The sequence below is a fragment of the Rhynchophorus ferrugineus genome, unplaced genomic scaffold, assembly GCF_030347505.1.
Source record: "Rhynchophorus ferrugineus isolate W39M unplaced genomic scaffold, kcgeb_rfMv2 rfM11, whole genome shotgun sequence".
Taxonomy (NCBI): Eukaryota; Metazoa; Arthropoda; class Insecta; order Coleoptera; family Curculionidae; genus Rhynchophorus; species Rhynchophorus ferrugineus.
The window spans coordinates 7824183-7848766 of record NW_027472590.1 but is presented as its reverse complement, the minus strand read 5'-3'; the positions used below and the strand labels follow the sequence as shown (position 1 = coordinate 7848766).

General features: G+C 33.9%; 1 protein-coding gene across 9 annotated transcripts in view; it reads left to right on the top strand.

Annotated features, from left to right (window-relative positions):
* The window catches only part of Ten-m (teneurin transmembrane protein Ten-m), a 579656-nt gene that overhangs the window by 504133 nt on the left and 50939 nt on the right, over positions 1-24584 (top strand). The gene's annotated exons all lie outside the window — the stretch shown is intronic.

Here is a 24584-nt window from a genome sequence, read left to right as displayed (position 1 = left end):
TGTGACACGGTGCATTGTCTTGGTGAAGCAGCATTTTCTTTTTATTCAAATGCGGCCGTTTTCAGCGATTTCGTCCTTCAACGGTCCAATAACGCTATGTAATAATCGCTGTTGATGGTCCTGCCTGTTTCAATGTAGCTAATGAAAATTATTCCATGCGCATCCCAAAATACTGACGCCACAAACTTGCCAGCCGACGGTTACGTTTTCCCATGCTTTGGAGCGGGTTCATCATATGCAGTCCACTCGGATGATAGTCGATTGGACTTCGGAGTGAAATGATCGAGCCATGTTTCATCCATTATCACATATCGTCATCGTCATATTGTGTAGATGTCCAAATTTTATTATGGATAAATGTACTCCACAAGATCAATGAAGAAGTGACAATATGTATTGAAAATAATCATTCCATTATTGCCACTCAACGGAAATTGCGTCCGTCTCCGGACTTTTTCTTATTGGGTTTTTTAAAATCAAAAGTTTATGTAAATAGGCCACAAGTGACATCTTAAAGACAATATTCATCACGAAACTGAAGAAATTCAGCCTCAGATACTGCGGGATGTCATAGCGAATCGCGGTCACGATTTAGCCGATATAATGTTTTAATCATAACAAACAAAAACGTACAGACCAAATAAACTTTGTATGAAAACGACACTTACTTATCTTTTTCTTTGAGCAAATTTATACGCAATCTGAATGGTAGCGGGACTTTTGCCCCACGTTGTATTATATTCATATATTTAATTAAACGTTATTAATTCTGAAAATCAAAGCAAATGTATTTATGTTAATTACATTTTAAACTATGTTTCTTTTTTTTTCTGTTCCATATCGAGTGTGTTCTGATTCCTCTCATTTGAATACAAACCAATATCTTAGAGAGAAAGCCCGGTATTCAATTGTTTAATGTAAGTTATAAGGCACTACATTTTTTTCCACCGATTTATCCGTATATTATGTAAAGCCCGAGGCAGCGAACATTGTCTAGCGTACAAGGCAAAAAATATCCATTTGATCCAAATACGGTACAGATTAAATCAGACCGCTGATATACGTTCAATTATTTGCTACAACGGAATTATACGGAAGCCTTAATAAGTCTTTTATGTGGTTTCCTTTGCTGGGATGCCGCCGGTACCGCGGCGATGAATCGCTTTTTGTTTCGGACGAACTCGACGGCGTACTAAAGTCGAATTAGTTTGACGGATATGAGCAGGAGCTGAAAAAAACAACCCCCGTCCTTGTTTTTTATGGCTAGACGAAGGCACTAAGCGCGTATTTAGTAAGGGCGTGTGGTTTAAAAGTTTAGGATAAGGTTACAAACTAATGGATTAAGGCGGTTAATGAAATTTTAATACTGAATACTGGAAATATCTGTATTCTATTGTACTATGACGAGTATTCATAAAAACATTACCATTTTTGTAGTACGATTTGTCGTTTGCTTCAAAATAGACCTCAGTTTCGGCGATCACCTATTCATTCGACGAGAATTTCTTCCCAGCGAGCATTCTTTTGAGACCTGAGAACAGGAAATAGTCGCTGGGGGCCAGATCTGGAGAATACGGTGGATAAAGACGAAATTAGAATCCCAATTCATGGATTTTTGCCATCGTTTCCACTGACTTGTCACACGGTGCATTGTCTTAGTGAAGCAGCACTTTCTTTTTTATTCAAATGCGGCCGGTTTTCGGCGATTTCGTCCTTCAAACGGTATACTAACGCTATGCAATAGTCGCTGTTGATGGTCCTTCCTTTTTCAAGGTAGTCAATGAAAATTATTCTATGCGCATCCTAAAATATAGGCGCCATAACCTTGCCAGCCGACTCTTGCGTTTTGCCACGCTTTGGAGTGGGTTCATCGTATGCAATCCATTTGCAGTACTGTCGATTGGACTTCGGAGTGAAATGATGGAGCCATGTTTTATCCATTCTCACATATCGACGCAAGAACTCGGATTTATTACGTTTGATCATCTTCAAACTCTGCTCCGAATCATCAACTCGTCGTTGTTTTTGGTTAGAAGTGAGCTCGCGCGGCACCCACTTCGCACAGAGCTTTCTCATACCCAAATATTCGCAAATGATATGATGTACTTTTTTATCGGATTTTTTAAATGTTTTCGTCGGTAATAACCTCTTTTGGGCATCTACTGCGTCTTCGGTGCTCATTTCACCACGTCTAAACTTAGCATACCAATCGTATTTTTTACCTTCAAAAAGCAATATTTTATCAACACGCGAAATTCCTTTTTATCAATTTTTTCACAATAACAAAAGTTGCTTCACTCATAATGATATAATTCAGAAACTAATGATCCGACAGCTGTTAAATTTACACACACATATTTTGAGGGTTAAGGCTAACTAAAAAACAAATGGATATAATTCTAGTAGCGCCATTTATGTGTCAGGTCGTGGACTTTTCAATTGACCTGTTACATTTCAAAAAAAATTACACGAAGGAATATATATGACAAATTATTAGTAAAAATCATCTTTCATCATCATCTTGTATTCTACTAGGTTGTTGAAGTGATCATAATCTCAAAGCCCGGTAAGTGACTGATTGAAAATACAACAAGGTAATGTCGAAATCGAATCTGGAAATCTGGCCTTTTTCTAAATGGTTTGATTCGTTTTAACTGTGTTATTGATATAATGCATAAGCGTCAGCTATTTGAAATACAACTTACTTACATTATCTTACATTTTCAAGAAATAATTAAAATACAAAATATGTATTTGTGTTTCAAATACTGCCCAATCCTCGATGTATACGCGTAAGTAACAGGAACCCAAAACAAGATAAGAAAATTAACATACAGATGTTGACGATAATTATTTGTAGCTTCACCAGTAGCTACAACGGTGGTGGATAATTACCATTTCAACACCATAAAGTATTATTTAGCAGACATTTATTGTCTTCAGAACTAGTCATGCACATCATGTACTTCCACCCCAGCGTATCTTTTCAATTTCCTGTATGACGAACCCGGTGATATACCCCGTGTGTGTTCCCGATGAATCTCAATGAGAGGGATCCTTGCAGTTTGAGCTATCAATCACGGCTCGAACATCTTTTATTACCTGTTGTTTACATAAACATATAAACGATCTGTTGCGTTAAATGTGTGGAAACATTCAGAATAATTGATTGTTAAATTAAAGACAATTAAAATGTAGATAATTTCATTTACGTTATGAGGAAAAAAGAGATAATTGACTGCATTTTATAACTAATTTTGAGGCTCTTCTTCTATAACGTTATATATAAAATTACCACTAAACTTCAATGAGACTGAAGTTGATAAGAAATATATTTGTTTATTTTGTTTTTCAACGCTTTCAGTTCAGTGTAGTTTCAGCTCTCAATGTCTTCCCGCATTGTTCGACTTTTTCCCTAATCATTGAGTTATAAATCTGGAGAATATGGAGGACAATAAAGTGGAAATGAATCATACATTTATATATTGTTTTGCATTTTATATATTTATATATCTAATGCAGATATTTTTCTTTTACCGCGTAATCATTCGTAATAATTTATTGTTGATCTAACAGTACTTATTAAACTGCCCAACAGAAGCAATTGAAAGAAAGAAAGAAATGAAAGGGCACAGAAGAAAATGCTTTAGTTTCTTGTGGTATACAATGGATTTTAAAAAGAAAATGGTAATCATTGTTACAAATGCTAATAATATTTAAAGCATTATTGTTCTATTTTGTCGAAAGAAAGCTGAAATCTGGTGGTCAGTTCTACAAAGAATCAGTTGGTGATTCATCAGACAGATCAAGATATATTGTTTCTACTGTTATGCGCTATTTCGCATTGTCGTGAAGCTATTCGTCTGAAAATACCACAGTCATGAAGCAACCACTTTTGGTCATCACTATAATGCATCTTCTCATGTAGCTTTGAATTTTCGAGAAATTGTCTTTTAAAATGAATGGAGAAAATTTAAAAAATTGCAATAAGATATGAGGAAAGACTCTACCCCCAACACCAAAATGCTGAAACTCTTGAACAACACTGAACTAGGACTCAGATTCAAAAGAAACTGTGATCTTGTGTAGTTGTGTAAGGGAATATATCAAATGGTAAATGTTACAACTTGTTTTTTATTAGAGACTAAGTAGGGGATAATAGGTCTTCCTAGGCGAGTACTAAGTTGTAAGTCTCTGTAGCCACATTTAGTGAGTTAGGCGGCTACGCCTAGTTATAATATAATAAACAAAACAAAAATACAAACCATTCCACAACTGCCTATTTACCTGTTTTAGCTCTATCAGACTTTTCGTTATTGCATAATTCGAAAAACCACTCGACAGTCACAGATGAAAGAAAGTTTAGAAAAAAACCAAACAAAACCAAATAAACGGCATTAAGTAATTTTCTTATTTTTATACGTACATTTTTTATCTTTACTCAATATTGGTATCATACATGATTATATAACATAACCGACGCTGCTTTTTGCTACTTCTAAATATTGAACCAATTTAAGTTAGGGATAATCAAGGCACCATATCACTCTGATTGATTGGCTACAAAAAAATAAACCCATGAAACCTTGGCAAGAAGGTAACCAAGCGTTACAAGAAGAGATATTCATTATAAGTTTTCCTTTTTTATGTATATTTAAGATTACTTAAAGCCTTCTTATTAAACTGTATTAAAGGTTATCTACATTTTTATTTGGGTGTAATATATCGATTGTTTTCGATTATCTATCTATTGGTTGGTGTTGTTGAAATAATGTGTCGTAATTGGAATGTTATTTTGCCGCGACGATGACTATGAAACAAAAACGCTAGTCTGTGAAATGTGTTGCACATATATTGAACTAATTTTTTTTTCTCGAAAAAATATGTTTTGTTATATTTTAGCCTTGATGGTAACTGTTTTCGTAAACATCGACAGAAAGACCAAAATTATAGAGGAATAGGATAGATAAATTACTCATAAATGCCAGTAAATAGACACAGGTCTCCGCAACAAATGAATGTTTGAGGATAAAACCTTATCAGAATAATATTTAACACCGATTCCTGAGTAATGTATGCTGTGTGTACAAATTTGGTCTATTATTTTTTGCTTCTACTAAATAATTTTGCGTTGACCAGAAGTTGTCCGTTTTCCCACAGTATTCTGTCGATGCCCACGTTCTAGGTTCGTTAGATCATCACCTTGTCCTTCTTAATCGCATCTTTATTTCCTACACTCCCTTAAAATGTCTTGTTTCTTCTATGCGTTGTAAGCGGCCCCATCAGCTCAGCTCTCTCTTTTCTATATATTCTTCTAAACGTTCTATCGATGTAGTTCTATCGGAGTAGTTTTTTGAGTATGTATGTTTCTTATGGACCTCCCATCGCTCTAACTTTAGTTTTGTTTTCCTCAATATCATTCTATATTTCCTGTTTTTCTGCTTTTATCAGTACATCATCATCAAAAGCTCCTTTCGACTTAATTCTTATTCTTAATTATTTTTAAAAACAATGGTTGTTGATTGCTGGTTTTTATTACAAATTAATTTATTACTATTGTTCTGTTGTTCTGTGTATTTGCCTCACTACACAAGCAAGACAAGAGCTTTATTTTCTACACTCCCTTAAAATGTCTTGTTCTGTGGCCCCATCAGCTCAGCTCTCTCTTCTATATATTCTTCTAAACGTTCTATCGATGTAGAGGTTTTTTCTTATTTGCCTCACTACACAAGCTCTAACTTTAGTTTTATTTTCCTCAATATCATTCTATATTTCCTGTTTTTCTGTTTTTATCAGTACATCATCAAAAGCTCCTTTCGACTTAATTCTTATTCTTAATTATTTTTAAAAACAAGAGCTGTGTATACTATGTACACTTATACAATGTATAAGTATGTGTGGTTTAGTTCGCTTCAATCTTCTGATTTCCTGCGTGTTGTCCATTAGCTGTATTGCTTCTGTTTTGCTTAATGTTAAGGTCTAGTTAATTTAGAGGTCATCATGCAGTTCTTCGTTGTCTATGCAAGGATGGTAATTAATCTAAGAACTTTGTTCTTGTAGTGTTGAATTATTGACCGGTTTGATGTTTTAATTTAGCCCTATATTTGTATCCCATAAGACTAAATATGCTTTACAATTGACAGATAAATCAATTTCTTTGATTCTAAGTTGAAAATATTTTCTAACTAACCAGTACAGTTCTTTATTTCTGGTAGTAGTAAAGTCCGATCTGCTCTGCGTTTTAACTAATTTGATATAATTGCTGAAATGAATACTGACTTTTAAAGCCTGAAGCAATATTAATCAACTCACTGAAAATAATACAAAAATATAGTAGAAAATATTTTACTAGTTGAATTGTAAGAAAATTAAAGATATTTGACACCTAAACTTATATCGATACTCGATCCTGCTATAATATAATTTCGCCCAAACGATATCAACAGCCAAAGAAATAGCTGGAAAATCGAAAGCGAACAGTAACGAAACTTTCTCCCAAAAATTAATCAAACTCTCCGAACTCGACTCCAACATTATTTCGCTATTAATTACTCCAGGGGATATTAATAAAGTCATCAGCTATCTTTAATATCCACCCCTAACTTGTCACGCTTCATTACAGATCATTAATTTCATCCCACCACCCCACCGACACCCACCACCCCTCAGAGAACAGTCACGGTCCGAAACTCTTCCGTCCGAATCAAACACCCCAAGAATAGACGAAGATCGCCACCCTTCTTATCAATCCACTCTCCGCCGCCGCCGTCTCCCGTCCACCCCCTCCCCCCAGTCTGGTCCCTCGCCGTTTCCGAAATTATAATGAAATGTTCTTTACAAATCCACCGCTCTAATTGATTGATTACCGAGCGCAAGATCGTGATTGAAAAAGTTGAATGAAGGCTTTAAGTAATGAGGGGCGCGGGGGGCGGCGATGGTCCGCGGTAATATAGTGCGGTAGAGGAGGGGGGAATTAAAATTCATTGAATAATGGACGTCGGAGGGGTTGAAGCCGTCCGCCTTGATTGCAGATATATCACGTGATACGTGCGGGGTAATTAATGATGAACGTGTGTGCGTGCGGAGTCGGTAGGTTTGAATGAACGACGTTTCATGCGCCTGAAGCTAGTTAATTTTTGAACGTTCTATTAATAACATCGATCATATGTCTTTTAAAATTATTTACAATATATTAACCTTCTTAATTTTACTTAGACTATATATACATTACCGTTCAAAGATTTGGAAGCAATCGATTTATTTTTGAACATTCTATCAATAGAATGAACCATGTATATTTTATTATTTGTAATATATAAACACTGCTTAATATTATTTAGACTTATCATATACACCACCGTTCAAAATAATGGAAGCCATAACTTTATTTTGGTATAATTACTATTTATTACAGTCAAATTCTAATCAACCCTTAAACTAGCTTGCTTGGACAGTACGGTCATCCTACTGTTGCGATTGTTGCGGATTCGAATATATCAGGCTAGCTGATAGTTGACGTTCCTTAAAGTTGTAATTGAAAGTGGCTTTTTTGTGTGCTTCACTTAAATAGCAGTCATTTGAGGGGCAATATAATATTATAACAAACATATCTTCCTGCTTTGTTATAGATGCTCTCTAATCTAGTCTCTTCCATCCTTCAGAAACGTTTTTTTCGAATTATACATGAAACACTGAACTTTCTCTTTGGAATATATCCATATTTTTATCGAATATATAATAGATACCAAAATTTTTGTTCAACAAACTAATTTTTTTGGTGGTAAGGGCAATACATTTATAATACATACATAATTAAAAAACTCAAATTATATTTTTATCACTTCTGTTAACCCTATAACATCTCTGGTCCTACACTGATGTAATTCGCGCATAATTTATTAATTTCGACCAAAATATGGAAATATATACAATTTTATAAATCCATTAATCGGATTTCATTAGTTAAATATAATCTTTTTGCGATTATTGGTTACTGTGATCCTTATATAGCTCTCCTGTCTATATCAAACATGTTATTTATTATAATTTTTTTAACTTTTTAACATATTTAGGGCTATATTCTATAATCATTGTGTCTTCTAAAGTAGTGGAAAGGAGATTGCGAAATTTATTTTTCAAGAAGTTCATTTTGACAGATGAAGCTTCACAGAGATTTGTCGAAGGAAATATTGTTTCCTTCGGTACAGTGTTCATTGTAAAGTCATTTTGATATCACTGTATATCTTATTAGTTTGTTCTGTTACTACCTGTATACGTCTTTCTTGATAAAACTAGATTTAATCACTACATTCTCCCTGATACATTTGTCATATCTGCAAAAGAGTTAGCATTCTTATTCGACATATATCTGTGCACATAATTCTTTCACACTACAATAAACTATCCTATAATAACATAATATAGTATATAACTCACCTTATACGAAATTGTCAGCATTGAGTCGTAATCCCATATTCAGAAAGTTTCATTCAAGTAAATAACTAAACTGTTAATTTAAGTTAACTGTAGTTATTATAATTAATATTTTGCAGAATTTTGGAAACGTTTGGCAACCGGACGACTTTTGCAGGCCGATTCGGTTACATGTTCGAGATTATCAGACAGCATTGTTCTCTTATTAACTAGAATAAAATTACAAGGAAAATATTGTCTGATTCTGAAACGAATTTACAAATTGCAACTCAGTACATTAAACATTTGGAGGACGTGAGATCACTGTTATTTTGAATAGACTATACTTAGCTGTAATTTGTTCATAATCAGTTCAAACAAGTTTCACACATACATACACACGGGCAAAAGAATTACATATATAGATATAATGGGATTCTAACATAACGGAATTATTTCCAAAGAACTTTTTCGATACCAAACAGGCGGTCATAGGACCGGACGGTCGTCAGAAAGAACTCGCGTCGTTTTCATTATGTTTTGATGACCATTTGCGGCCGTTTGTCAATCGGTAACCTTTCATCCGCCGGGATCGAACCATTGTCCCGTCGATCTAGTCGCCGTGCCGTCATCCCCTCGCCCCGCGGCCGAGGGGTAACGGCGACGGGAGCGAGAAATATTCGTCGGACGTCGCCCGTAAACAATTTCAATGGGTTCATAAAACAATACACATTTCCGAGTGAACGCGGTGAATACCCGAACGTGACGTCCAGTCCTCCTCTTCCACTTCTTCGTCTCCTTGTCCTGCGTCGTTATTTGTCAATGTTTGTGGTCCGTGGGCCGCCGTTATGCATTGTATGGATGCGTCCGATTAATATTCATTTTATCGGTTTTTAAATGACCGCTGGCACCTCGGTGTCGTCGCCGAATGAATCTGATGGCGGATGGCGAGTCAGGTGTGGCCGACGGTCTTAAACCGGCGACAAGACAAGAAACGTTCATAAATTGTGCGTGGAACGAGCCTAGTTGGACTTGCAAATTCGTTTATCTGTTTGTTTATTTTAATTAATCGCCATTAAGTACGTTCCGAAGGATTTCGACACGGTGCCATTTAAATTGTTTATAAACAAGGTCATGTTAATTACGTGTTATTCAGGCACAAATATGTACAAATGCATATAAAATACATCTAATGAAAATTAGTCAGTCTTTAAGAAAGAAAGCATTGTGAGTGAACATATTAGCACTGAATATATTGGTTTTAGCTATTTTACAGTTAATTATATCTTTCTAGTCGAACCGAACATCTAGAATTTTTTTATTAATTACATCTTACAATAGATATGCTTAGTACGGTACAGTGTGTCTACTTTTTGTCTAAATATACACATATGCATATAAAATACATCTGAAGAAAATTACTCAATCTCATTAAGATAGAAAGTATTCTGGGAGCATATATTACCATTTTATTGATGGAAAAATGATTTTCCTAAAACAGGGTCATATAATTTTAGCTATTTTATACCAAATCGCATAAAATGAGATAGGACATGTAAATATGTCACTTTGCAACTAATGTTGGTTGGTAACTATTCTTGGGATTATTTTAAGATCCGTTTTTCAGCACTAAGACAGTAAAACTCTTCAATTTCGATGATTGAATCTGTAGGTCATTGTTTAATACGTTTAATAAGTTTTCATCAAGTAGTTCCTCCATTACTAAACTTTGTTTTCCGAAAGAAGCTTTACGAATAATTTCAGTCGAAGGAACACGATGAATTTTGGCAGCTCTTTTTTCTTATTAAAATACTAAAGTAACATTTTCAACGAGAACACCTTGTTACAACAAAACTCAACTTTTTAATCATTCACCAATTAAAATGCATTGAAATTAACAATGCTGCATCAACCGCTGCTTTTCAGTTAGTATGTTAATAGAAAGAGAAATAATAGAAATCCATACATATTGACATAAAATCATAATCATACAATAATCTACGAAGTTATCCAATATTTCGCCTTATAAGATAAAAAGAAGCTGCTGAATCACAGCACAGGGCAAGCAACGCGCAGATCACTAGTTTACTAATTTTAATTTAGGACATATATACTGGTGCATTTATCCAGCACTCCTCTTGCTTATGCATTAATTAACAATACATTAATTTGTAAATTGAGGTTGTACCAAACCTATTCAATGTAAGATGTAACTTTAAAAATTGTTACAAAAGATATAAAGAATTCTCTGACCAACACAGAAGGTTCTAAGTCAAGGATTTGGTAGCTCCAAGTGAAGAAAAGTGTATTGATGTACTATTGATGTACTTGTTTGTAAGAGAAACTTTCAGTAATTTTCTTTTAGTCAGTCCTACCTTACCTATAGAATTAACCAGCTGTAGTCCATCAATATCACCTTTTCCCATCGATATACAACGATTTAACCTAGCCCTCTTGCCTGTTTAATTTATAACACAAGAATTAAAAGAGGATCAGCCGGCTTGGTGGGGCAGTGGTAAAGGCGATAGGACGGTCCTCCTACTATTGCGATAGCCGCGGGTTCGAATCCTGCTGAGGCATGGTCGTAAATTTATGTTTGTGATTGTTTAAAATTTGTGATTGTCCTAGGCAAGAGTGTAAACTCCGACAAGGAAAATGATCCCAGTCACGCCAGTAACCAGACTGGGTTAGACTAGATATATTCTGGGATGATTTCTGAAGTTGTAAGAAAGATAAAGTAAGAAAAAATAAGACATGGTGGGCCCCTATCCCCCAAATAGTCTTATGTAATAAGTAAATGACCCTAACTAACACATTTTGTGAAAATCGATGAAATATGAATCCTTATTACCAACTGGGACGGTCTCTAAGTTAGTCACTGGCTAGTCGGCAGGCTTAATGCCCAGAACCAGCCCACGTTAAACAGTGTTTAATTCCAGATAAACCCTCGTGGATAAAAAGAAGTGTTTAAAATATAAAAAAAGTTTCGACAAAATATAGAAGATTATATTTTGAGCTATATCAGTTCATGAAGACATTGTAACATAGATAATAGTTTAGGTATCTACCACCAAAATTAATCATGCAAAAAATAATAAAAGACAGACAACAAAATATGAAACGTCAAATGCATAAATTTCCTACGTACTTCCGTCAAACATCTCCCAACGACTGCGGAAATAACAAAACAACATATTGATAGAAAATTGAGATAGCCGCCACCGAGATAGAAAGGCATTTGTAGAGGAAATAATGGATTTTTTACTGTGTCTCTTTTTGTTGTGTATATATATATAATATAAATAATTTATGAAATATATGGGGGTGTTCCAAGAAAGATAAAAGAATCGTATTCTTAAACAGCATTTATTACCGCAGTATTCCTCGACAGTTGTCGATCGTAAAAACACAACAGAAAGTTTCTTTTTTATCTCGTCGTTGGAAATAAACTCGTCTCATTGAAGAACGGAACAAAACCGGCATATTTTCTATGAAATTATTTATTTTAAATCCCTTTAGTCATCGATGAGTTATACATATTTATGTACGTATATCCCTTATTGGTTACTTGTTGTTCGAAGGAAGCTGCCGATAAAAGGGACTGTTTATTTTCTTAAATTTACGGGCCTCTTGTTTAAAGCTCGCTTGGATTCCTTAATTTTTAATTACCAAGCTTACGAATGAGATGAAAATCAAATAACACGATATACGGTTTTAAGTTTTCCAAGAATATTTTATTTTATCAGATACGAATCTGTGTTTAAATTAAAGTTACAATACATTTTATTATTTGAGGATTACTAGAATTTTATTAATACATTTAATATTATATAAATCCAGATAGTATACATAAATAATAGTAACAACCTATAGAATTAGAGTGATACTTAACCTCAAAACTTTTAATATTATTTCAATTATGTATGAAATATTTTCAGAATAAATAAAATAAATTGATTGTTGTTAAAAAGTTAGTAAATGAAAGGAGAAAATATAATTCCAGATCATATGTTTTTAATAATTTATTTCATTTATTTATTTAAAAATTGTTTTAGACTTTATACTGTATTAATAATGTGAATATTGTCTAATTAACCATAGTATTGCTTTAATACAATTACTTTTATTTTAATATTATTTTTACAATATAAATAAAATAAATTAATAAGTATTTGTTGTTTAAAATTTACTATTAAATATTACTATTGAAAAAAATTAAGTCACTTTTTTTTAATCATTTACATATATATATATATATATATATATATATATATATATATATATATATATATATATATTGCCCTTTTTATCTTTTAAACTCTGTGCTATATTTATTTATTTATTTATTTTTAATAGTATTTCAAGTAGTAGTCAATAATTTCAAGTAATTGAATATTATTCAGTTAGTAAGAGCCACTATACTAATATTTGCAAAACAATAAGCACAAAATATTAAAATGCACTTATTTCTTACTTCTGCGTAGTCAATATTAGTCAATGATGTTTGTCTCTCTATTCACAGCCTACTAAGCGGCATATTAAAAATGTAAATACGGCCATTTGCATTATACAAGACAAAAAATAATAACCGAGATAAGATTGAATTTATTCGAAACGAGACAAACTGACAATAACGTTATCGATAAATTTTTATGGGGTTTTTAAAAAGGAATTAGGCGGCGCATTAAAATCCGACTCCGAATTTTTTCCGTTTTTATATCGAACTGTTGGGCCCCGGCTATTTTATTTGTAAACTTTCGAATTACCTTTTTGTCGAGCGATATAACGCGCGGAGATTAAGTTGTAAAAAGAAAAGGAGGCCGCGCGTCGTTGTTCTTTTGTTTTTTTTTATCGGCGCACCAAATGGGGTAATTTTTTCGGAGTTTCGCCCCGGTATTGGTCAATAAAATACTCGATTTTACTATGGCGGCTCGTTGTTCTTCACTTTTACGGTGGTGTTACGAAATTAGTTTGATTTTTTTTATTGGTCTCGTTGCTGTATAGGCCCAAAATGAAGGCAATAACGTCGACATCTGGCAGTCTTTAGTGTTAGGGAGACTTATACGGAAGAATTTTTGATTTTCATAATCACGCGCATTATATCTTTGGTGGATCATATAGTCCTTGTTAAAAACCTGGGCGATGCATCTGCGTAGGGGTGAGACGTGAAGATTCGTATACACCCGCGACAAAACTTTAGCACAATACACATTTTTCATTATAATTCTTAATAAATATACATTTTCAGCTTTCTACGACTAAAGACTATTAGTCATAGTATTTATATCAACACTAAAAAAAGACCACTATTGTTTATTGTTGGTTCTGATTAACAAGATATTACGAACCTATATAAAACACTGCACATGAAGAAATAGAAAGAAAAGAAATAAATTGTAAAAAATACGGCTGGAACTGATATTTTCAGTCAATTCGTATAGTAGACATTTTCTCTGCTTTTGCATTTTCTTCATTACATGTAAACACCTGGAAACTGTCAACTCATCAACTTCTGCAAAGTATCTGACAATTCTTTCAGAGCTTGTGTTGGCTTTTAGTACAATAAGTCTTCTAGGTCTTTGTTTTTGGTCCCCCAGAGTGTTCTCTTTCATTGACATTAATATTACGACCTTTAAATCACTGAACATTCAATCATTTAAAACGATATACCCAAAGGGTTTGTAAGTTAGAAAGTACTGGATTACTATTAGAGTTGGGATCTATCGACTGAAAGAATTCGAAACAGTCGATAGTCACATAATAGTCGAACTAGTCAACTGAAAATAATATTTACTTTTTCAACGACCACATATATTAATAAATGTGATTAGTTTATTTCTCTTTCATTCCAATATTTTTCATTCAAAACTAATTTTGGGATAAAAAAAATATTCATATTTTTTTTATTTTAATTTTATTTGATATTAAAGAGACATGAGCGCAAATATTTTCAACGTATTTTTTCAATCAATCATTCACGACCATTTAACTATCACACCCTTTTTAAATAAAATAATAGTTTTGTTTATTGTTAATCCGAAATGTCTTTCGTTGAAACTTGAGTGAAGGAACTTTTAACATTCAAAAGGCATGAACAAACATCGAGAGAATATTTTAAAAAGTAATGATATTTTTAATAAACCTTTAATATTAAGCGCCAATTTTAAACGCTTATTAAAAATAATTAAAAGGTTTAATGTTTAAGAAATATCTTTATTTTGTTTGAGAAAATATCGATGTACAAGCATCAAAAAAATCAACAATCAATCTCAGCTGATGTAGTCGCGACTGACAATAGTAATATATAAAATAGTCGAATGAACTAATCGCGGCTGAAAGAGTGGATAGTAAAATGTAGTCAGTTACTAAACAGTTGATAATCCCCATCACTAATTTTTAGGATTTATTAGCATTTGAACACAGTACAAGTCATATTTTTATGAAATAGTCAGAACTGAGTTACCAAATCAGTTGCATAGAACAATATCAGTTAATTTTTTGATAAGAAAAACGCAAAAATATAACGTTGTATGAAGCCTTGCAAAAGATTCTGAATTCTCGAGAAAGAACATCACGATTCTACTGATTTATTGTTATTTGAACACAGTAGTACGTCATATTTTCATGAGGAAACCAACGAATATCTCAATATATTTGTGCCCCTAGTGAAAAAGAAGCAATAAACGGTAATAAAACAAAATTCTGACCGTGTCATTTCTACTTTTACGTCAATCGCCTAGTATCCGAACAGATGTTCAAGGTGGGTAACCAAAAAGGACCTAGCCCGTCCCTGCGATGCCAGTGCAACTTATGGCGTTAAGACGCTTATCGAACCAACAATAGGCAACCTTTCTGGTCGACGCACAATACAATAAATAACATTCACAAGAGGGTCTCTCCAGATCTCGATTGTTGATTCCTTCTTCTCGGCTATCAATCCATTCGCTAGAAGGACCGACGAATGGTTCTATTGCACCGACGTATTAACATTTTTTTTCCTTAATTCTTCCTCTTCGCTCGAGGAGGATTTTGCACAATGGTGCGGACACAGGCGACATTCTAGACCCGTTCATTCATGAGAATTTGTTAATGGAGCGTGCGTGAACAACTGCTCTTTGATCCGTCGACGCCGTGTAGTAATTTCGGGGCGTGGCCCGGGTACTTCGAGGCGTCCTCGACGGGGATGCCGCGGTGCCATCGACGGCCCGAGAGTTTTTGTAATTTTGCGCCAAGATTAACGGTAATTGGGGCGGCCAGCACTGAAAAGGTTTCCTCTTTGAGGGGTCGGTTTCTGTATGGAGATGCTCGACGGGGGCTTTGTTAAGCCAATTTGGTTAAAGGGTTGCGAAAATCATCGATCAGTCGAAGATAATCAGATTCGGCAATTCCTTGTGGTATTACATAAAACCAAGTGGGTTTTAATAAAAAGATGAGTGTTCTAATTAATTTTTTAGACGCCAGATGTATTTTGTACGATTTTTATTGCTTCTAGTTTATTATGATGCTTGTGTGTAATATGCTACTTATTAATACCTGACGAAATTTCGTTCCAAGTCTGTGGCCCTTTTATGCCACTACAAAACTTGTAGCCTGAGTTTAAAAAAATATTTCAGTACTTTTTATGTATGTTTGAGGATAATGTCATGCTATTTTCATTGATTTTTCTAAACTAGACAAATTTGTCTTCAGTATATCAAAGTTCTTATTTATCATAATTGGAAATCATAGGCTCTGTTGTAATTTTCAACCAATTTTGTCTCTTTTTGTTTGAAATAAAAAATTTCTTAAATAGTTATGTGACACATAAATGAAATTGATAATTTTTTTAAAATTTAGTACATTGTGCTAGGAGTCATCTACCCTATCTTAAAATTTGGTGTAATAATGTTTATGTATTGTCGATATTGAGATAAGAATGGAGCCTGTTCTAATCTCTCCTTGCAATTTTCTTTATTTCCTGAGTGCGAATACGTATCCCAAGGTCTCAGTGTAAGTAATCACTCCTGTAGTATCTGGACACACCGTTTTTATTTACATATCAAGAGAAAATAAGAACAAGTCTTCTTTCACTGGGCATCATGGCTCTGAATTTCTTGTTCTCAGATCTCAAAAGAATGCTCGCTGGGAGGAAATGTTGGTCGAATGAAGAGATGATCGCTGAAACTGAGGCCTATTTTGAAGCAAAGGACAAATCGTACTATAAAAATGGTTTCGAAAAGTTGGATGGTCGCCATAATCAGTGTATCATCCTTAAAGGGAATTATGTTGAATAAAAAAAACTAATTTTGCTTACTAAACTAGTAGGCCGGGGACTTTTCAATTGACCTGTTATAACATTATTAGTATCTTAGTTTTAGTTGTAAGAAATTAAGACAACCTTCATATTACAAACCATTGTGTTCATATAAAGACAAATGTTTCTCTATATTATGATGATGTAAATGTTTATAGGAATTTATTCATGAATTGATAGTATAAAAGTGTTCCATATCTATATTACAACAAGGGGAATACGTAAACTGTAGCTAATTCACCTGCGAGGTCCTCAAACACTAATTTAAATTTGCAAATTTATTCCTCACAATTCAATATTTTTAATAACAGATGCTTATTCGAAGGCTTATTTATTAAGCACTATTCACTCGATTTTTATAAAATAATATAATATGAGCTGATAAAAGACTGCACTATTTAGGAAACAAATTTTTTCATGTTTAATTCACTTTTTCTTTTCTCAATAGTTTTAGATTGTCCCTCGTATTTATAATATAAAATGCTTAATATTAATAACATTTATTATGCATTGCTAATATTATATTTTTAATTGTAAAACACTTTTTCAAATCACAAACCAGCTGGTATAAAGATTGTATATATGTAATCGTTGATGGTATAAATGTTTATGGGAATTTAACGCTACGCAGTTAAAAACTTATCGATTACACACCGTCCCGTATCCCGAAATAAAACGCATAAACCGTAGGAAAAAGCAAATAAGCAATCGCCTAGATACCCATATTAAAACCCCAATTATCTGAAAATGTTTGTTTTGCGAGTTTCGGGTAAATATCGTGAACGGGCCCGATGCCATTCCCGTTAACCCGAATCCGTTGGTGCGGGCGCCGACTGGAAATTCCCGAAAAACAATTCGCCGCTCCCAATAAAAGTCCCTCGTACCGGGGTCGCTATTCCTGCGAGGCTAACCCCCCCGCCGCCGCCGCCCTCAACCTCACGAAGGGCGGCTTTATTTTTAAGTTACGAAGAAAATATCATCGGTTCTGTGGGCCGCCTTCCCGCACCTCTCTAACTCACACTTTCGTATAAACGCCCTCATGTTATTCCGGCAAAAATTAAGGTTTGTGAATTCAAATGAAAGGAAGAAGTGAGTCAAGGAAGTGAAAATTCAAGTCTTCCTTTTGAACATTTTAACTCTGTCAACTTATATAATGCATTCAAAGAGGGCCATATCTGATGGATATATGTAGTAATTTTCGTCGGGTCGGTCAGTCAGTCGAAATGTGTGGCTACCGCTGCGATTATTTTTGTCAGAACACTCACTACTATTTTTGGAAGGAATTTGCACGATAAATGAAAACACTGGTTGAAGAAATACTGTTTATTTTAATATTAAATTATACATGTGGTCGACGGGAGATTGACAGGATATTAGGTTAGGTAGAGGAAGTACGGTAGCGCTGTGGAAGTGGTACACTTACAAGGGGATGGAGAAAAGAAAACAGAACGAGACGTCGTCGTGATGGTCTTTTATAGCGTGGAACTGCATGGTACTAATCCACCGACGTTGCCAATCTTTGTACTTCTTCTTGGTGAATTCGTGGTAGCCTAAAGGGTCGTGGCGGTCGCCACATAACTCCCCTCCCAGTGGAACTGCCGTGGAACGTACCCCTATGTGGTGAAGGTTCCGGAGTGCACCCGCAATCACACAAACAAATGCCCGCGGACTGCTGATGAGATGGGGATCCCAACCTGAGCGAGGAGCTTTACGAGATCAGCTGCCATCGGAGTTGTAGCAGGACGTCGTTCGTCTTGGGGCGCTTAGCTTTGTTTGAGGATACCTATAAGTATGTTACGTGTCCCATCTCGTGATGCGAGGGTGTTCATGTGTTGATGGTATACATGATGGGCTTCTGTGGTTTTCGTCCATCAGGCTAGTCTCGTGGGATGTTGTCGACCATGTGATGTTGATGGGTTCCATTCCTCGTGCTATCCTTCCATGCATGTGTCAAGCACCTGTCAAGTGGCTTATGTTAAGTTGATTTACCTGTTAGACACTTTGATCACGTCGGGGTCACCAATTGTAGGAATGTTCGTCGGGTCGGTCAGTCGGTCAATCGGTCGAAATGTGTGGCTGCCTCTGCGATTATTTGTCAGAACACTCACTACTATTTTGGAAGGAATTTGCACGATAACTGAAAACACTGGTTGAAGAAATACTGTTTATTTTAATATTAAATTATACATGTGGTCGACGGGAGATTGACAGGATATTAGGTTAGGTAGAGGAAGTACGGTAGCGCTGTGGAAGTGGTACACTTACAAGGGGATGGAGAAAAGAAAACAGAACGAGACGTCGTCGTGATGGTCTTTTATAGCCTGGAACTGCATGGTACCAATCCACCGGCGTTGCCAACCTTTGTACTTCTTCTTCCACACATATAGAACCATAGGTCCGCCACACATAGAAAGCATAATAAAAAGGATTCCTTACGGATATTCGTGAAATTTACAGCATGAAATTGAAAATTGTATTACTGTATATTCTGTTTGCGTATATTAGCCCAAGATCTTCAGTGGTAATAAATGGCCATCTTTCACAATGTTTTCATTCATTTTGGGCTTCAGTGCCTCCCTGAATATTTTAAAGCAAACTGATAATTAGTTTTCAACTATATCAATATCACTACTTCTAAAATATTGCAACTAATACTAAAACCAATAAGGCACAACCACTATAAGTAACTTAATATCCGTTTTCGATGCTTTTTTTAATTATATCTGATATTAGATAACTACTCTTGAATTGTACTTGCATTAATACACAGCAAGATGTACTACGTGAGATGTGTATTAATGCCGCTGCCATTTTGATTGCCTATAACTTTGCTCAAAGAAAAGATAAGTAAGTTTGGTTTTCATAAATAGTTTACTTGGTCTCTACATTTTCTTTCGTTATGATTTAAAAATTATATCGACTAAATGGTGACCGCTATTCGCTATGCACCTTTCGGCTCATTTTAAGGAATTTTTCATGACATCATGCAACATCTGAGGCTGAATTTCTTCAATTTTGTGACGAATATTGTATTTAAGATATTGAATTGTTTGAGGCTTGCTCACATAAATTTTTGATTTTAAGAAACCCCATAAGAAAACTCTGGTGCTGTTAAATCCGGAGATCTGGCTGGCCATGCTAAATCGCTACTTCGCGCAATTAGTCTTCGCGGAAAAACGTCATTATATAATTGAATTGTTGAACGAGCTGTGTGAAACCACATGACCTCTAGTCATTGCTCTTCCATTGCAGGCACAAGAAAATTTCGAATCATGTCTTGGTACCGCTCAGCAGTAACCTTAACTGCAACACTTTGGTCGTTTTCAAAAAAATAGGGACCAATAATGTTTCCAGCATGAATACCACACCATACAGTTGTTTTCAGTGGATGCAATGATGTTTCATGGACTAATTGAGTATTATTGGTTTCCCAAAACCGATTGTTCTGTTTATTAGCGTGGCCACTGAGAAGAAAATGGACTTCATCTCATTGGCTCATTATCAATTTAGCGGAAAAATCTTCAATTTCATCAGACAGTCTTAGGATTGCATTACTGTACTCAACTCGTTCATCAAGATCTCACAGTAGCAATTTGTGTGTTAATAGAATTCTGTACGGGAACATTTTCAAATCAGTTTTCAAAATTCGCCTTAAACTGCGTTCAGAAATGTGTAACTAGGAACCACGTCTCCGAATTGATGTTTCTGGAGACTCTGCAATACTATCGCGCACTAGCGCAACTTCTTCAGCGTTACGAGACGCCCGTTGTCTTCAAGAACAAGGCCTGTTTGATGTTGTACCGTAGTGTCGAAAATGCGCGTGTAAATAAAAAATATCAATATATATTGTTATAATCAAGCCTTTATCACCCAATTTTATCACATATTTGTATATATATATTTATATTTCAGCTGCATATCTTTATGTAAACCACAGTTATACAAATTACTTTGATAATTATGTGATGCAAAGTTAATTATGAGAAGTACCAGTGTATAATTAAAGCAAAAAATCACTTATTCCATCAAAAACGTCTTCTCGAGCAACTGTATACCATTATACCGACTAACAGTTAATTCCGACGTAATATTCCTCGATCCCTATTTGTAAAAACACGATTTTTTTGTTCGTTACGTAAAAAACCGAATCGATAAGATTCCCCAGAGCGACACGATTCCATTAATGGATCGAAGAGATTGCAATAATAATTACTTACACAACAGATGTTATTTTTTAATTTAATATGGCTGAAAGGATAGCAGCGAATCCTTATAAGGACACGCGAACGGTAAACGTTAATGTGAGAGGCGCTTATTGTTGTTATTGGGTTAGCAAGAAAGTACTTGCGGTGTTCATTTATAGGCGGTGTTGTGATTGTTTCGGAGGAAAATAGCGTTTAGTGCTTTGATTATCTGTCTTTTGACATTCCATTCTATAGCATATATATTTAGAAATAGAAAGAAGTTCGACAGGGTTTTGAAATTGAATGGAACAAACCGTATATGTAAACTAGCAACAAAATTTTTTTGATTTTATGAATATTCATATATTAGATACGAAGATTGCTAGTTATATTTTAAACTTTTCATTAAGAATATAAGACGCAATTAATTTATAAAATCCTATCAATTAAAAGAAAATGAAGCCTTATTACTTGTAATTGGAAATTCAGTGAATAAAAACTATCAAGCCGGCTTGGCTGGCGCGGTAGTAAAGACGACAGGACGAGCCACCTACTACTGCAATAGTAGCAGGATTCGAACTGCGGGCGCATGGTTGTAAATTCTCATAATCGACAGGTTGGTTCCTTTTATCCAATAGAGAAAAAAAAACTAAAGCTGTTTTTAATGAAACAATTAATCTAGACTTTTATCTATTTTCGTTCTTTTCGTCTTAACAATAAAATATTAATTTCTAGTGACTGTTTATATATAATTTAAAAATATTTCCTCACATCAGCTCTGTATTATGTTTCACGCTTTTTAATTTAACTGAAAGTTAAACAAAGTCCCATGTGCGAAAACATGGAAATTTTAATAAAAATATATCCATAATAACATAACAAACTTACTGTTCTACAAACTACACATGGTGTTTGGTATTTGGTATGATAAACAATATTTTTATATGCCATTTTTATATAAGACATCATGCAAAACCCAAACAACTATTAATAATGCAGCTAGACCATTTAACACTATTTTACTGCCTTAAGAAGTTTCTCTGTTGAATATTAATTATATAGCATAATATTAATAACCCTTAATGATGTAGTAAAGTTGTTACATAGAATATTAAATAAACATAGCGTGTACGTAACAGTTAAAATTAATTTAACATTAAACAAGTTTAGGAAAAATAACATATAAATACAAGAAGGACATTTGTAATTGATAAATCTCACGAATGCTGTCTTCGTCGTATATAAAACAGCTATCCCAGACGACCTTCAGTTTCAAATTTTCTGTTATATCAATAATCAATTCAGAACATGCTGATTTTAGGCACACAAAGCTATATTAAGTGATTATGACGTTTAACAAACAACAGAAACATCACTAATGAAGATCATGAAAGCAGAAAACACATGACCATTGACAACTTTCAAACCAACTTCACCATCTTCGCCTTCTTGGGAACTCATCAGAAATAAAAAGTATAGAGAATAGTTCTGGACCTTACCCAAGTGCTTCTAATCTATATCGGTAAAAAAAATATTATCATACGATGGATATAACTGACATTTTAGTGCAATCAAACAAAAACAAACCATTTATGAAGCTACTCTCTTCAAATCTCGGGCTTTTAAAGAAATTATTGAACAACCCTCGTATTTTTTAAATAATAAGTCCCAGATACTTCAAAACATCAATTCCATATAACCAAAATATAAAATTGTACAAACAAAAATTGCTAACTGCAAAAAAGAGTAAAACAGGTTAAAATATTTTAAGAAATCACAACATATAAATAAGATACCCTCAGTTAAACTACGTAAAATTGTCTTTAAAACACTATTGTGTAAGACATGAATATATGTCAGTCAAGTCGCATGTTTACTTTTTTGTATCCGAATTTTGCAGCTGAGATAAGATTATGTTTAATAACACGTGGTATTATTGACTTAAGTAATATTGTATTATAAACCACTATCTACAGAAATAAAACTCTTTATTTAATATCTATGAATTGCTATTTAAAGGTAATGCAATTTAAATTGTTTCTAGTAAATCCGTATCTCCGAATATATAAACATTACATGATACATTTATATGAAAGACTGTAAATTAAATATAATTTGGGCCAATTTTTATTGTATAAATGAATACATTTTTAGGTCTGATACTCTGTTTTTTTTTCATTATTTTCTATTAATCTATTTAGTATGCATACCTGTAAAATCTTTAATGCTATTAAAAGGTTAAAAATCCAAATTGTACTAATTTATACACATTTTTAGGCTTTAAAACGTTTAATCATTCAAGTGTTTTTACCACATGATAATGTTCTCTCACTAAAATGTTATAACTGCTTAAATTCGCCTAATCCATTCTCCAAATTCATCAGGTATTTCTTCTTCTAGTAAATAATTTTTTCTATGCATCGTTTCATAGTATGGCCCTAAATAACAGTTTCTTTCTTATGAAAAGTCTCAAGACAGACAGTCTCAATAGAAGACAAAATGTTTTAACATGGCATCCGTATATCGCTTAAAATTCCATTTATTAAAACTTTCATAGCTTATTTATAATATTTCTGACAAAAAAGTGTTAGTAAAACTGTTAAATCATATGGTTTTTACATTTTTCTATATAAATCAACCAATTTTTATTTACTAGTATTAAATTATTCAGTGTTTACTGACGTTAGTTATAGAACGCCCAAAATTGGATTTTCGACATTCTTTGCTTTTGTTGTTTGAAACTCATAAAACACATTTAGAAACTTATAGTATACAAGTAATTTCAGCGATATAAAATAGCAATTTTGATGAACAAGTGACAAAAAACGATCTAGAGGACCCAAAACTTCCAAGACAGGGAATTGAACAACTTATTAGACGAAAACTTAGCTCAAACCCTCAAATAACTTTCAGACAGCTGAAAAGTTGAAGAATCAACTGTTTTCAGATGTTCACAAGCAATGGAAATTATCGAAATGGAGGGAAGTGGACACTATATGGCTGACGATGAGAAGTAGATCAATCAGTCAACAATCCCAAGCGCAAAGAGTCATGGGTTAGCAACCCGCGGTATTAAGGTATTGCTGTAGATATGGTGGAATCAGTAAGACGTTATGAGCTGCTTAAACCGAAGGAAACTCTTACTGCAGATGTCTACTGACATTACTTGAATAAATTGTATGACGTATTGTTCGAAAAATATTTATTGTTGCTCTTGGATGACAACGTTCTGCCACACGTTGCAAAAGCGGTGAAGCATATACTGTTGCAGTTCGAATGGAAAGTCCTACCATACAGTAAAACATTTTTATGTGAAATGATTAACAGTAAAAATAGCAAGAATAATTAGAATATAAAAAATCAAACTCATAGCATGCTAATGAAATAATTATTACTAATTCTAAGTGAGAAGAAATTGTTGAAAATGTTTCCTTTTTAAATTGAAAAAAGACCAAAAAGATAAGAGGTAGCAGGTAAAAATTTACATATTAAAAGAATCAAAGAAATAGTAGTACTAAACAAATAATTAATATTAAAACATAAGTAATTAGAAAATGCTGAAAAAGCGCGAAAATATATCGAATGATTGCGATAACGCATTTTTAATAGGAAAAAAACATGTAAAAAATTAGTAATAGAAAAATAAACAGTGGAAACAGTTAAAAAATTAAATTATTCAAAATATCAAAGCAGTA